Here is a 13,163-nt window from a genome sequence, read left to right on the forward strand (position 1 = left end):
AAGAGAAGAAGAAGGAGGAGGAGGAGGAGGAGGTATGAGGAGGAGGAGGTATGAGGAGGTAGGTGACGACACTGACTTACAGTATGTGGTCGGTGCTTGGCCTGGGGGCTTGTCACACACACACACACACACACACACACATAATCTTTCCCAATATCAATTAAATATGTCCTCTCTCTCTCTCTCTCTCTCTCTCTCTCTCTCTTTTTTTCTCACGTAGACAGACCTCAAGTGTAAACAAGTAAACTCACTATTAAATAAATATATACAATAATATCACTCGTCAGATATTCCTTAATGGTGCAGTAAGATGTTGGCGCCACTAAGATTATAAATGTGGTGGTTGGCGCATAAATGTCTGTCTGCTTCTTATTGTTGGTTTTTGAGGGATGGAATTCTTTTGTTTGAGTATAAGCGATTGAATTCTTTTTTGTTTTTATAAATGATGAAATTCTTTTTTTTGAGTATAAGCGATTTAATTATTTTGTTTTTTATAAATGATGAAATTCTTTTGTTTTTATAAGTTTAATTATTTTGTTTTTATAAATGATGAAATTCTTTTTGTTTGAGTATAAGCGATTTAATTATTTTGTTTTTTATAAATGTGAAATTCTTTTTGTTTTGTATAAGCGATTTAATTATTTTTGTTTTATAAATGATGAAATTCTTTTGTTTGGTATAAGCGATTTAATTATTTTTGTTTTGTATATGATTGAATTCTTTTTGTTTTGTATAAGTGATGAAATTATTTTTGTTTAAGTATAAGCGATTTAATTCTTTTTGTTTTTGTATAGTGATTGAATTCTTTTTGTTTTTGTTTAAGTGATTGAATCCTATTGAGTATAAGTGATTGAATCCCTTTATTGGAATGTGAGATAACGATTAATTTACACATGCGTTTTTTTGACAGATAGATAGCTTGATAGTTAGGTGGATAGATAGATAGAGGGATGGATAGATAGATAGATATAGATATATAGATAGATAGATAGATAGGTGTAGACAACTTCTCTAGGTAAACATTTGGGTAGTTGAGGCGAGGTATAGACACCGTTGCCTCTGGCCAGGTTGGGTCGTCCGCTCGTGAAAGTGTATTACGTCGTTAGTGTGACTTTGGTAATGACTGTGTGTGTGTGTTGGGGAGTATGTACACACACACACAATGTTTGAATGATATGAGGAGAGGCTTTGTACTCAGGGTGCCTGCCTCCAGCCACCCCACCACACCACACCCACCTCCGCCCACACACACCCACATACCCATACGCACGCACACACGCTACCCATACGCACACACGCCGCCCACACACACATGCACATGACGCCCACCCACACGCCACCCATACAGGCGCAGTTACAATTACAGGTACATAAATATACAAATACAGGGAGAGATATTACAAAACTATATCTCTCTCTCTCTCTCTCTCTCTCTCTCTCTCTCTCTCTCTCTCTCTCTCACTTATACAGACGTTGTGTTAAGACAGGCCAAAACTCTCCCTCACTATTATTATATTCTTCCATTTACAACCGACCCAAACACCATTATTCTTAAGGGTGATTCTCCCATAGTAATTACCTGGGAGTGTCGTTCATTATGGTATGGGCGGCATAGAACTGTATTGGCCCAAGTCTGTTATTATATTCTCCCCCTACAAACACGGCCTAAATGACTCTGGTTTTAAGGGCTAAGATCCCATAGCTTATACTTGGCATTATCGTTCATTAAGGTAAGGGGAGGTTTAGCACTATCATAGCCCGTGTTTTGTGTGGTCGTTTGTGGTGGCGTGATGTGGGTGGGTGGCTATTGTAGGGGGTAGTGTGGTGGTGGGTGGCTATTGTAGGGGGGTAGTGTGGTGGTGGGTGGCTATTGTAGAGGGGGATAGTGTGGTGGTGGGTGGCTATTGTAGGGGGATAGTGTGGTGGTGGGTGGCTATTGTAGGGGTTAGTGTGGTGGTGGGTGGCTGTGTGCAGGGGTAGTGTAGTGGTGGGTGGCTATTGTGGAGGATAGTGTGGTGGTGGGTGTGTGGGGGGATAGTGTGGTGGTGGGTGGCTGTGCTTGGGGGATAGTGTGGTGGTGGGTGGCTATTGTAGGGGGTAGTGTGGTGGTGGGTGGTATTGTAGAGGGGTAGTGTGGTGGTGGGTGGCTATTGTAGGGGTGTAGTGTGGTGGTGGGTGGCTATTGTAGGGGGGCAGTGTGGTGGTGGGGGAGGGAGGTAGAATGAAAACCTTATCTACACCTAACCTAACCTAACACCAACCTAACCTAACACCAACCTAACCTAACACCAACCTAACCTAACACTAACCTAACACCAACCTAACCTAACACTAACCTATCACTATCTTGACCTAAGTTACTGTAGGGCATCTATCTTCACCTGTGCCCTATGTTAAGGTGCAGGGCTGTTATCACCTGGATCAACCTAGACGAGACTCCTTCCATATCAGGATAGGCTAAAGAAACTTAACTTGCATTCCCTAGAAAGGCGAAGAGTGCGGGGAGATATGATAGAAGCATTTAAGTGGGTGAAAGGAATCAATAAAGGGGATATAGATAAAGTTCTTATAATATCCGAGCAGGATAGGACTCGGAGCAACGGATTCAAGTTGGATAAGTTTAGGTTTAGGAGGGAGATAGGAAGGAACTGGTTCACAAATAGGGTGGTGGACGAGTGGAACAAGCTTAGCAGCTTTGTAGTAAGTGCGGGAACTCTGGAGGCTAGATAGATTCATGGATGATAGAGAGTGGTTATAACTCTCGACAGGAGCTGCCATGCAGAGGCCAACAGGCCTATTGCAGACTCCTTATTTTCTTATGTTCTTACTAGTGATATTCTATTTGATGATGTCTGTTTCTGTCTCTGTCTATATCTATATTTTCCTCTATCTATCTATCTATCTATTTTCCCTCTATCTATCTATCTATTTTTCCTCTATCTATCTATTTTCCCTCTATCTATCTATCTATTTTTACTCTATCTATCTATCTATCTATCTATCAAGTTATCTATCTATATTGCACACACACACACACACACACACACACACACACACACACACACACACACACACACACTGTACCTGTAGTGGTGAGGGAGGCAGATGAAGGCATTACCTGTCAGTGGCCAACAGACCTCCAAGACGGTGCTGGCTGGGTTGACCCCCCTTTGTCCCGTGGCTCTCAGGAGGTCTTTAGGTCGGCCTCTACCTCTTACCCCCCGCCCCCTCCTGTTAGTTACCAAGGTCCTCTCTCTCTCTCTCTCTCTTTCAACTTCTACCGTATTTCTTTTTATATTCATCACGTATTATTACATTTTCTCCTCTTCTGTGTTTACCAATATCAAGTTTGTTATCTATTTGCCCTTGTCTAGTTGTTTATTTTTTATTGTCCGTATCTCCACCTAATTCTCCTATGTCCAGATCTCCATATCCATTCCTCTATGATCCCCAATACCACCCAAACCCGTGTCTAAATTCTCCATGGGCATTTACTGTCAGCCCCATATCCATTACTCTATGTCCCTACCACCACCACCACCACCACCCATGTCTAATTCTCCATTACCATTCCTCTATGGTCTCATTACCACAAATCCATGTCTAATTCTCCTTGAACCTTTTACCTCTCAGCTCCTTATTCATTACATCCATGCTTAGGCCACCTCCTGTGTTCTCTCTCTCTCTCTCTCTCTCTCTCCAATTCATTTTTTATTCCGTCGTTATTTGATGGATTTCGTGTTGACTTTCATTAACCTAACCCCACAGGTAGGATTAGGGTATTAAATCATTAGGTGTATAAATGACGCTGAGAGAGGGGCTAATCCTCAGATATTCCTTTTAATTCAGTACTGAGAATGTACTATCTATATTTGGTGTGTTTTGATTGATCGTTCTTCAGCGCTAAACCCGGATCTATCTTCGTCATCTGATTCAATGCTTTTAGTTAATATCATCGCGGGCGGGTTTGTTTGGGTTTATATACACTCAATCCTTCTTGTATCCCATATTATACTTTAATATTTAATGAGGAGATTATTCTTTATGTTTTTTAAGATGCTTGTAGCGTGAGGAAGGCAGGGTTTAGGGTAATAGAGTAATAGAGTCGGTAAATCCGTCCGCCTCGCCAGACCACCAACAGCTAGGCTCTACTCGGTGGCCCCGCGTCCGATTTCGCGGTTGACTTGTGGTAATTGATCATCCCGAGTCACTCAAGAGTTGGATTTCATCGTTTAGGTCCAATTTATTTTTTAATGATATATATTACTTATTCGTAAGCAACTATAATTGAATCGTTGGGGGTTAAATAATACACACAAATCATCACGTTTGAGTATTTATTATTTTCCAAAGCCATTGTTGAGTGTTGAAATGTTTTGTTTTTAATTTTGCCCGGGGGTGGGGGGATGTGGGAGGTTCCTGCCCATACACAAACTATTCATTTATGAATTAATGGATTAAATCGATAATATATCAGATTATACCTTGACATAGTAGTATAATTATGTCTTTGACCGTAAAGATGTGGGATATTGGTTTATTTAGGATGTGTAAGACTGAGAATGTGTTGAGAAAGACATCGTCCACGAACTATCATTTAAGTTATTCGTATAAGTAGTTAAACACCACCTCACTAAATCCATTCACTTTTCCCACACCACAAATCACATTAGTGGCTGGGAACCTGACAATCACAGCTGAGGTGAATAACGGTGATTGGTCTAATGAAAGTTGATTGGCGTTATTTCACAAGGTATACTACCAGCGAAGTGATTTAGTAATATAATGAATGGTGTGTTACTGAGATTTAATACCTAACCGTACAGGTAGCATTAGGGTGTTTAATCACCATGTGAATTAAACTAAAGAGTGCCCACTACACCCACACTAACCTAACCTAACCTTAACGGAAACGTGTGTGTGTGTGTGTGTGTGATATATTTATTTATTATTATTATTGTGTGTGTGTGTGTGATATTTATTTATTATTATTATTATTTGTGTCTGTATATGTGTGTGTGTGTGTGTGTGTGTATATACATCTTTTCTCGGTATTCACAGTCACTAGAGAGAAAGAGCCTCACTGCACTGTACAATAGTGTGCAGGTAACTATTGTTTTGTTATCTGGGTCGATGAACTCTCCTCCTTCTTTTCTCCTTCCTTCCTTCCTCCCCTTCTCCTTCCTTCCTCTCCTTCCCTTCCTTTTTCCTTTCTTTCTTCCCTTCTTCCCTTCTCATCCTCCTCCTCCTCCTTCGCTTCCTCCCTTCATTCTTCCCTTTCCCTTCTTCCCTTCCTTCCTCCCTTCATTCTTCCCTTATTTCCTTCTCCTTCCCTCCTTCCTTTCTTCCCCCTTCCTCACCATTTTTCTTCCCTTCTTCCTCCTGCTCCTTCCTCTTTCCTCCATCCTTCCCCTCCCTCCCCCATCTTTCTCCCCTCCTCCTCCCCCCTTTTCCCCTCCTCCCCCACACCCTAAAGCTATACCCTAGGTTAATGAGGGCACTTGTCACTTAGCTTTCTCGTGAGTAATTCCTTAACAGTGGCTGAAGTAAGTGGAATCGTGTCTTGGTGAGCGTTTAGGAAGTCATTCAGTCGTGGTGTGTGTGTGTGTGTGTGTGTGTTGTGGTTTTGTCGTTAGCCTGTCTTACTGTCTTCTTATCCTTCCTTCCTTCCTTCATTCCTTTCTTTCTTTCTTTCTTCCTACCACCATTAACACCGCCTCTACCACCACTCTTCAAATCAGTCAACCTCACCAACCACTACCAATAACATTACCACCACCACCACCAACCACTACAGCACCACCACCACCAACTACTACTACTACCACCATCACTACCACTAACCAACCACTAACCACAACCTACCCACCCACCCACCCACCCACCCACCCATTCATCTCTATATGTAAATTAAATCAGCTGGGTCGACCTTGGGGGCCAGAGAGACGCCCAGAAAGTAAAAACACGAGACCGCCAACATCAGTACCTCACTTACCTGTCGCCCTACCTGAAGATTAGACACCCTGGCTTAGTCTACCTGAAGAGTAACCTAACCTGACCTAACCTAACCTAACCTGACCTAACCTAACCACGCTAACTTAACCTAACCTAATCGTAACGTAATTTATATTATTCTAAACCAAATGTAACCAAATCTGACGCTAACGTATTCTAACCTAACCTAACCAAACTTAACCTAACCTAACCAAACTTAACGCTCACCAAATCTAACCTAACCTAACCTAACGCTAACCTAACCAAACTTAACGCTAACCTAATCCAATCAAATGCTCTAAAAATATTACCTGACGATTCATTTGGTGATTGACTATGAGAAATCAATGTGTGGGTAATGAGAGAGAGAGAGAGAGAGAGAGAGAGAGAGAGAGAGAGAGAGAGAGAGAGAGAGAGAGAGAGTCCCACATACCCCCATTCACCCTCCATTAACACAACACAAAAACACCATTTGACTTATCACCACCCCCCCCCCTTAGTGACCCAGGAGGGGGGAGGGGGTGGACAAACAGGAGATGACCCTTCCCCCCTTTCCTTCTTTGTCTTCCATCTTCTCTATCTTCCCCCCCTCTTCCCCCCACCTCTTCCCCCCCTTCTCCTCCTCCTACTCCTCCTCAAGAAGATGTCAGCCATCTCACCTACCCTTCCCTAACTCTTACCTGTCGTGACCTTTGACACCTGAGGCTGACCAGTTAGCACAGTTAGGTTAGGTTAGTACAGGTAAGTTAAGTTAGGTTAGCACAATTAAGTTAGGTTAGTACAGTTAAGTTAACTTAGGTTAGCACAATTAAGTTAGGTTCGTACAGGTAAGTTAAGTTAGGTTATCGCAGTTAGGTTAGTACAGGTAAGTTAAGTTAGGTTAGGTTAGGTTAGTACAGTTAGGTTAACTTAGGTTAGGTTAGGTTAAGTAAGCCGAGGTTGACCTGGGCGGAACAATGTCAGATTTCATAACGTGGAAATCTTCAACATAGCTCTGTGTGTGTGTGTGTGTGTGTGTGTGAGTGTGAGTGTGTGTGTGTGTGTGTGTGTGTGTGGCAAGAGGGAGCCGTATCCTCACTGTGTCAGCCTTCACACTGCCGACACAGCCCTATATCTTTAACATTAATTATATGTATGTATCCTGTGTCATGTTAACCTAACCTAACCTAACCCTCCCCCAGGTACAGTAGCCTTAGGGTTGTCCAATCAACAGGTGAAATAAGCTTACGATGTCTAATCAACAGATGACCTTAATATACATTCTACCTGCCAGCTCTGAAGGTCACCAACACACACACACACACACACACACACACACACACACACACACACAGCTACTGGTGTTGTGGCGGTCACCTTAATAATATTACACCTATAACAAGTTCACCTGTAATAACCATGGGAAGTGCACAGGTAATGTTACCCCTGCAGCGCCTCCACACCCCCCCCACAACACCACACTCACCTGTCCCCCCACAACACCACCTCACCCGTCCCCCCACAACACCTCGCCCCCACCAGCCCCCCCACAACAACCCCCCACAAAACCCCCCCATCCAACCCACCACACCCTCACCCCCGTCACACTCCCTCCTACCACTGCCTCACACGTTACATGGACACTATACAACGCCTCCTCATCACCTGAACGATAAACACCCCAGTTTATATCATCTGATTATTTAACATCTTAACGCTACGTAAAGGGTTAGGTTAGGTTAGGTTAGGTTAGGTTTGACCATCAGGTGTAATAAGATAGGATGTCTAATTTTCAGGTGGACCCCTTCCTCCTCCTCCTCCTCCTCCTCCTCCTCTGTACAGGCGTGTTGTCATATATCAGGTGACATCAATTACCACATCAATAACGAGGCAATCACGTTCTCAATCACACACTCATTATAGATTCAATCACCAGGTCATTACATACTTGTTATTCCCACGTTATTATATCTGTCATTACTGGTTATTAGATTTCGCATGCATAGCTGAGTCGGGGTCGTGTGTGTGTGTGTGTGTGTGTGTGTGTGTGTGTGTGTGTGTGTGTGTTCCTCGCCACAAACAGACATCTCTATTAACGTCTTCAGATTAATTTCCTTACGTCTTAGAAGATGATGGACGTGGTGTAACATCTCTATCATGCTCCTTCCTTCCTTCTTCCTTCCTTCCTTCCTTCCTTCCTTCCTTCCTTCCTTCCTTCTTTCTCCTTAAATCCCTCATAGTCCTGTACTCTCCCTTATTCCACCTTTCCTTCCTCGCTTACCCTCTCTCCGTCAACAGCTGGCAACAGAGGGTCGTTCACTTCACCAGCTGGCAACAGAGGGTCGTTCACTTCACCAGCTGGCAACAGAGGGTCGTTCACTTCAGCTGGCAACAGAGGGTCGTTCACTTCACCAGCTGGCAACAGAGGGTCGTCCACATCACCAGCTGGCAACAGAGGGTCGTTCACTTCACCAGTTGGCACCACAGGGTCGTCCTCATCAACAGCTGGCAACAGAGGGTCGTCCACATCAACAGCTGGCAACAGAAGGTCGTTCACTTCACCAGCTGGCAACAGAGGGTCGTCCACATCACCAGCTGGCAACAGAGGGTCGTCCACATCACCAGCTGGCAACAGAGGGTCATTCACTTCACCAGTTGGCAACAGAGGGTCGTTCACTTCACCAGTTGGCAACACAGGGCCGTCTCATCAACAGTTGGCAACAGAAGGTCGTCCACATCACCAGCTGGCAACAGAGGGTCGTCACATCACCAGCTGGCAACAGAGGGTCGTCCACATCACCAGCTGGCAACAGAGGGTCGTTCACTTCACCAGTTGGCACCACAGGGTCGTCCTCATCAACAGCTGGCAACAGAGGGTCGTCCACATCAACAGCTGGCAACAGAAGGTCGTTCACTTCAGCTGGCAACAGAGGGTTGTTCACTTCACCAGCTGGCAAGAGAGGGTCATTCACTTCACCAGCTGGCAACAGAGGGTCATTCACTTCACCAGTTGGCAACACAGGGTCGTCCTCATCAACAGTTGGCAACAGAAGGTCGTCCACATCACCAGCTGGCAACAGAGGGTCGTCCACTTCACCCGTCATCAGCTGGGTGCTGGTGCCCGAGGTGTTCAACTCCCGGTATCAGATAGATTACAGGTGTTCACGTGGTCACCTGTCTGTCTTGCCTCACCTGCCCTGGCGAGGTTTTTGTCTCACCTAACAGTAAATTCTATAAGTGGAAAAAAATTAATGTCAATGCAACTCAAATCTAATCTAACCTAACCTAACCGAACCGAACCGAACCGAACCGAACCGAACCGAACCCAAACCTAAATCAAACCTAATCATGCCGCATACAGCCTCATAGGACCGTATATAACCGCACAAAACCGCACATAACCGCACAAAAAACGCACCTAACCGCACAGAAGCCGCATAACATATTACACAATCTCTTTAACATATATGAGTCTGACCTAATAACCGCACAGAAGCCGCAGGTGCAGTCGTGTTATACTTCATTGGCGGATTGAAATTTTTGGAGAACATTTTTGTGAGGTAATGTGGGAGTGCGTGTGTGTTAAGGCTGAGAACTTGTGTGTAATTGTTTATAACCTGGTGGGGGGAGGGAGACAGCTGTGCTTTAGACGCCCCCCTTTCCTCTTCCCTTCCCCCCCCTCTCTCTCACCCCTCATGCCTCACCCCTCCTCTCTTTTTCCTCCCTTCCTCCCTCTCCTCCTCCTCTCTCACGTTCTTCCTGGTGTTGGAGTCCTGTGTGTGTGTGTGTGTGTGTGTGTGTGTGTGTGTGTGTGTGTGTGTGTTAAGGTAAACAGAGTATAAAACATTCCAGTTATATATTTCAACATTAGCTCAATAGACGTTCAGGGTCATTAGGTGTGTTAGACTCTGTAATTAAGAGTTAAATATATAATGATAGTGTAGTGAGGATCTTGTCGTGGCTGGGTGTAGTGTGTCAAGGCTCTAGAGACTACTTACACTACAAACACTAGTGTATATTTCAGGTTTTATTTGCGTTTTGGTATGATCTGGGTGTATGGTATTGTATAAATGTATAATTCAGATGCCTAGTTGCTGAATAATTTGCTAGGGATTAATGCACAGTATTTATTAAGTGTTTTTTTCAAGAGAGCTGTAGTCATATCAGTGCTGTTGTTGTTGTTGTTGTTCACTTTGTATTATTCTGGTTAAATAAACTCAATTTTAATTTTTGCTTCGTGTTAGGTTAGGTTTGGTTTAGTGTCCGCTAGACTCCGGTAAATTCAACACAACACCTGGAAATCAGATTCTTGGACAGGTATAGACTTAATGTTGAATGCGAGGTCTTCTGCGGGGGTGTCGATTCGCCCTTCTGTTTCACCTATGGTCCAGCCTGTAGCAGTCCATCACTTGGATCATATACAGGACGGAGGGGGAGGGGGGTGGATAAATCAGAGTGCAGGACGGGGAGGAAGAAAGGGTGGGGGAGAGGAGGGGGGAGGGAGGGGGGTGTTGTGGCTGTAGGGAGTCAATGAGGGTGAAACAAGATTGATTACTCCTGTGGTAATGAAGTATTGCTCATATTTTCTGACCATTGTAATATTGTGGTGATTTGGCGATGGAGCGGACCAGTGTTTGGTTCTTGTGGACAGTGATGGTGTGAGGTCACGATACATGATGTAGTGTAGAGGATCCCCAGAGGCAGTTACTGGTGGAAATTGTTCAGCGATTTGCCGGTAAGTTATAGGAAACGTCGTGGGTAGGACAGTGGGGTGGGAGGAGGGAGAGGGAGTCAACAATATAGCTGTTTAGATGTGATCAAGTAGTCAGGAGGCGGTGACCAAGTGCACCCGGAACTAAGGTTAGGGATTGTCAAGCAGCGTCCTGACGTAGGGTGTCTGTTGGGTTGTGTTGTGTTGTGAGAGAGATCGTGAGGGAGGAGCGCTGTGTTGTGTGACCAGAGAAAGGCATCATATGGGAAGTACTCGTGAGAATATGACCAGATAATGATAGAGTCTGTTAACGTTTTTCCCCGTAGATGGCGCCACATAACCACCACACGCACACACACACACACACACACACACACACACACACACACACACACACACCTCACACTCCAACACCTTGACGATATAATGTGATAACCAGAACAACATCTTTGTTACGGTAACAGGAGATAATAACACAATCGGTATCTTTTTGGGAACATTTCGAGGACTAACTTAATGATATTGATAACGACCCGAGTCTGAGCGGAACACGTCACTTAATATAAATGTGTAGTCGAGTTTTGTTGTTGTGTTGGGTCAGCTATTGTGGCCGGAGAGAAACCTTTTTTTTTTCCCTGGTGGTGATTAATGTTGGGTAGACTTAAGGACGTCCCACCCTGAGAGAGTCTACTTAAACGAATAACTTTATGTAGGTTTCAGATAATTCAGTTTTACGTCAACTCCAAGGCAACTCCAGGTTCACTTTTGAATCGACTCTCGGTAGACTTCAGGTACTTCTTCCCAGGGACATCCGCCACGATCCTTAACAGACTTTAATACGTGTTCTTGTGCGTTAACCTCATGTAATTATGCTGTTGATGAGAGACGATGTCAAGCTTGTTGGTTTATCAGGTTGGCCGTAGGGAGAGTGTTGATCATAGGTATAGCCAAGGTCGGATCACCACTGGGGTCCTGTCTTGTTACTATCGATGCCTTGAAGAGAGTTGAGGTTCCTTAAATCCCGTGAGTTCGTTCACCACCCTGGCAGGAGTCGCCTTTGTGTCCTATGGTGGTGGTGAGGTGGTAGTGGTGGTGGTAGTGGGGTGGTGGTGTGCGTCCGGTCACTTCATCACGTTGTCCAGCCGCTGCCGACGTGAACCCCGGTGGCCCCCAACATACCTCCCCAGGGGGCACATCCACCATGACTAAGGCGCTGTGGTTAATCATATATTAACAGCAGTGAGCCGGCAAGAAATACACTAGTACAAATTAATTTCAACTGCGGTGCGAGGAACAGGTTGTAGCAGTGTGGTATGTAGCTTAAATTGGTGGTTAGGGACGCACTTGTAATGAAATATACGTTGTTATGTTCCACAATGATAAAGGAACTGGCAGGAAAACCAACATTCATTTCCAGTTAAACTAATAAAACTTGCCTCGTACAAATTACAAAGGTTATAAAGCAAGATATGTTATTTTTCTTTCCTTTCTTCTTCAACTTGAGTAATTACACGAATCATTCATCAAGAAACTCCTTCACTACAGCGTCATGGAGGAGCGGTAGGAGGTAGGGAGGGCAGGTGAGTGTGGCGGAGTGTGTTGTCGGCCCTACACACACACAGAGTGAAGTTTATTACTTGTGTCTTTTAATCATAGGACGGATCTGATCAGGTCTCTCTCTCTCTCTCTCTCTCTCTCTCTCTCTCTCTCTCTCTCTCTCTCTCTCTCTCTCAGATCGTAAGAATATTGACACAGGGGAAGCAGCCTTGTGTGAACTATTCCAATACCCATTTATAACACCACGTCCAACCTACCGTAAATCATGTTGAAAGTCTTATAATGATGATATAATTAAGACATATTGAGGCGCTACGGAATCACGAGTCGCACACCGCGAGCTGTCATCTTGTGGGGAGTTATAGTCAGATAGATGCGACAAATAACATGGCGTATTTGTTTTAGTTGAGTTACCCCTTCTTAATTTCGCGCCGCAAACACAGAAAACGATTTAAATTGTTGAATGGGTTTTGATCACATTATGCGTGTTTATATAGCGATAAAGACAATATATTACCTTTGTTTATATACGAATTAATGTTTATTTTTACCTCAGTAGAAGCAGGTGTTTCAGGGATGGGTCTAGAGGTATTACAGAAGAGAGTGAGGTGTAACGGAGGAAGATTGACCATGGCACTGTGTTTACTTTATACATTTGGTCACTCTCCCATCACGTGTGTTTTGTCGATAATGTTGATGGATGGTGGTAGTGGTGGTAGTGTTGATGATGGATGGTGGTAGTGGTGGTAGTGTTGATGATGGATGGTGGTAGGTAATAGTAATAGTGGTGGTAGTGTTGATGGATGGTGGTAGGTAATAGTAATAGTGGTGGTAGTGTTGATGATGGATGGTGGTAGTGGTGGTAGATAGTAGTAGTAATAGTTGTGCTGCTTCTGTTGTTAATGGTGGTAGTGGTGACAAT

The 13,163-nt window shown here is 44.2% G+C and overlaps 1 protein-coding gene across 1 annotated transcript in view; it reads left to right on the forward strand.

Annotated features, from left to right (window-relative positions):
- LOC121867494 (filaggrin-2-like) overlaps nt 1-13,163 on the forward strand; it is a 77,955-nt gene that overhangs the window by 40,339 nt on the left and 24,453 nt on the right. The window lies entirely within an intron of this gene.

The sequence above is a fragment of the Homarus americanus genome, unplaced genomic scaffold (assembly GCF_018991925.1).
Source record: "Homarus americanus isolate GMGI-L3 unplaced genomic scaffold, GMGI_Hamer_2.0 scaffold51859, whole genome shotgun sequence".
NCBI classification, from domain to species: Eukaryota; Metazoa; Arthropoda; class Malacostraca; order Decapoda; family Nephropidae; genus Homarus; species Homarus americanus.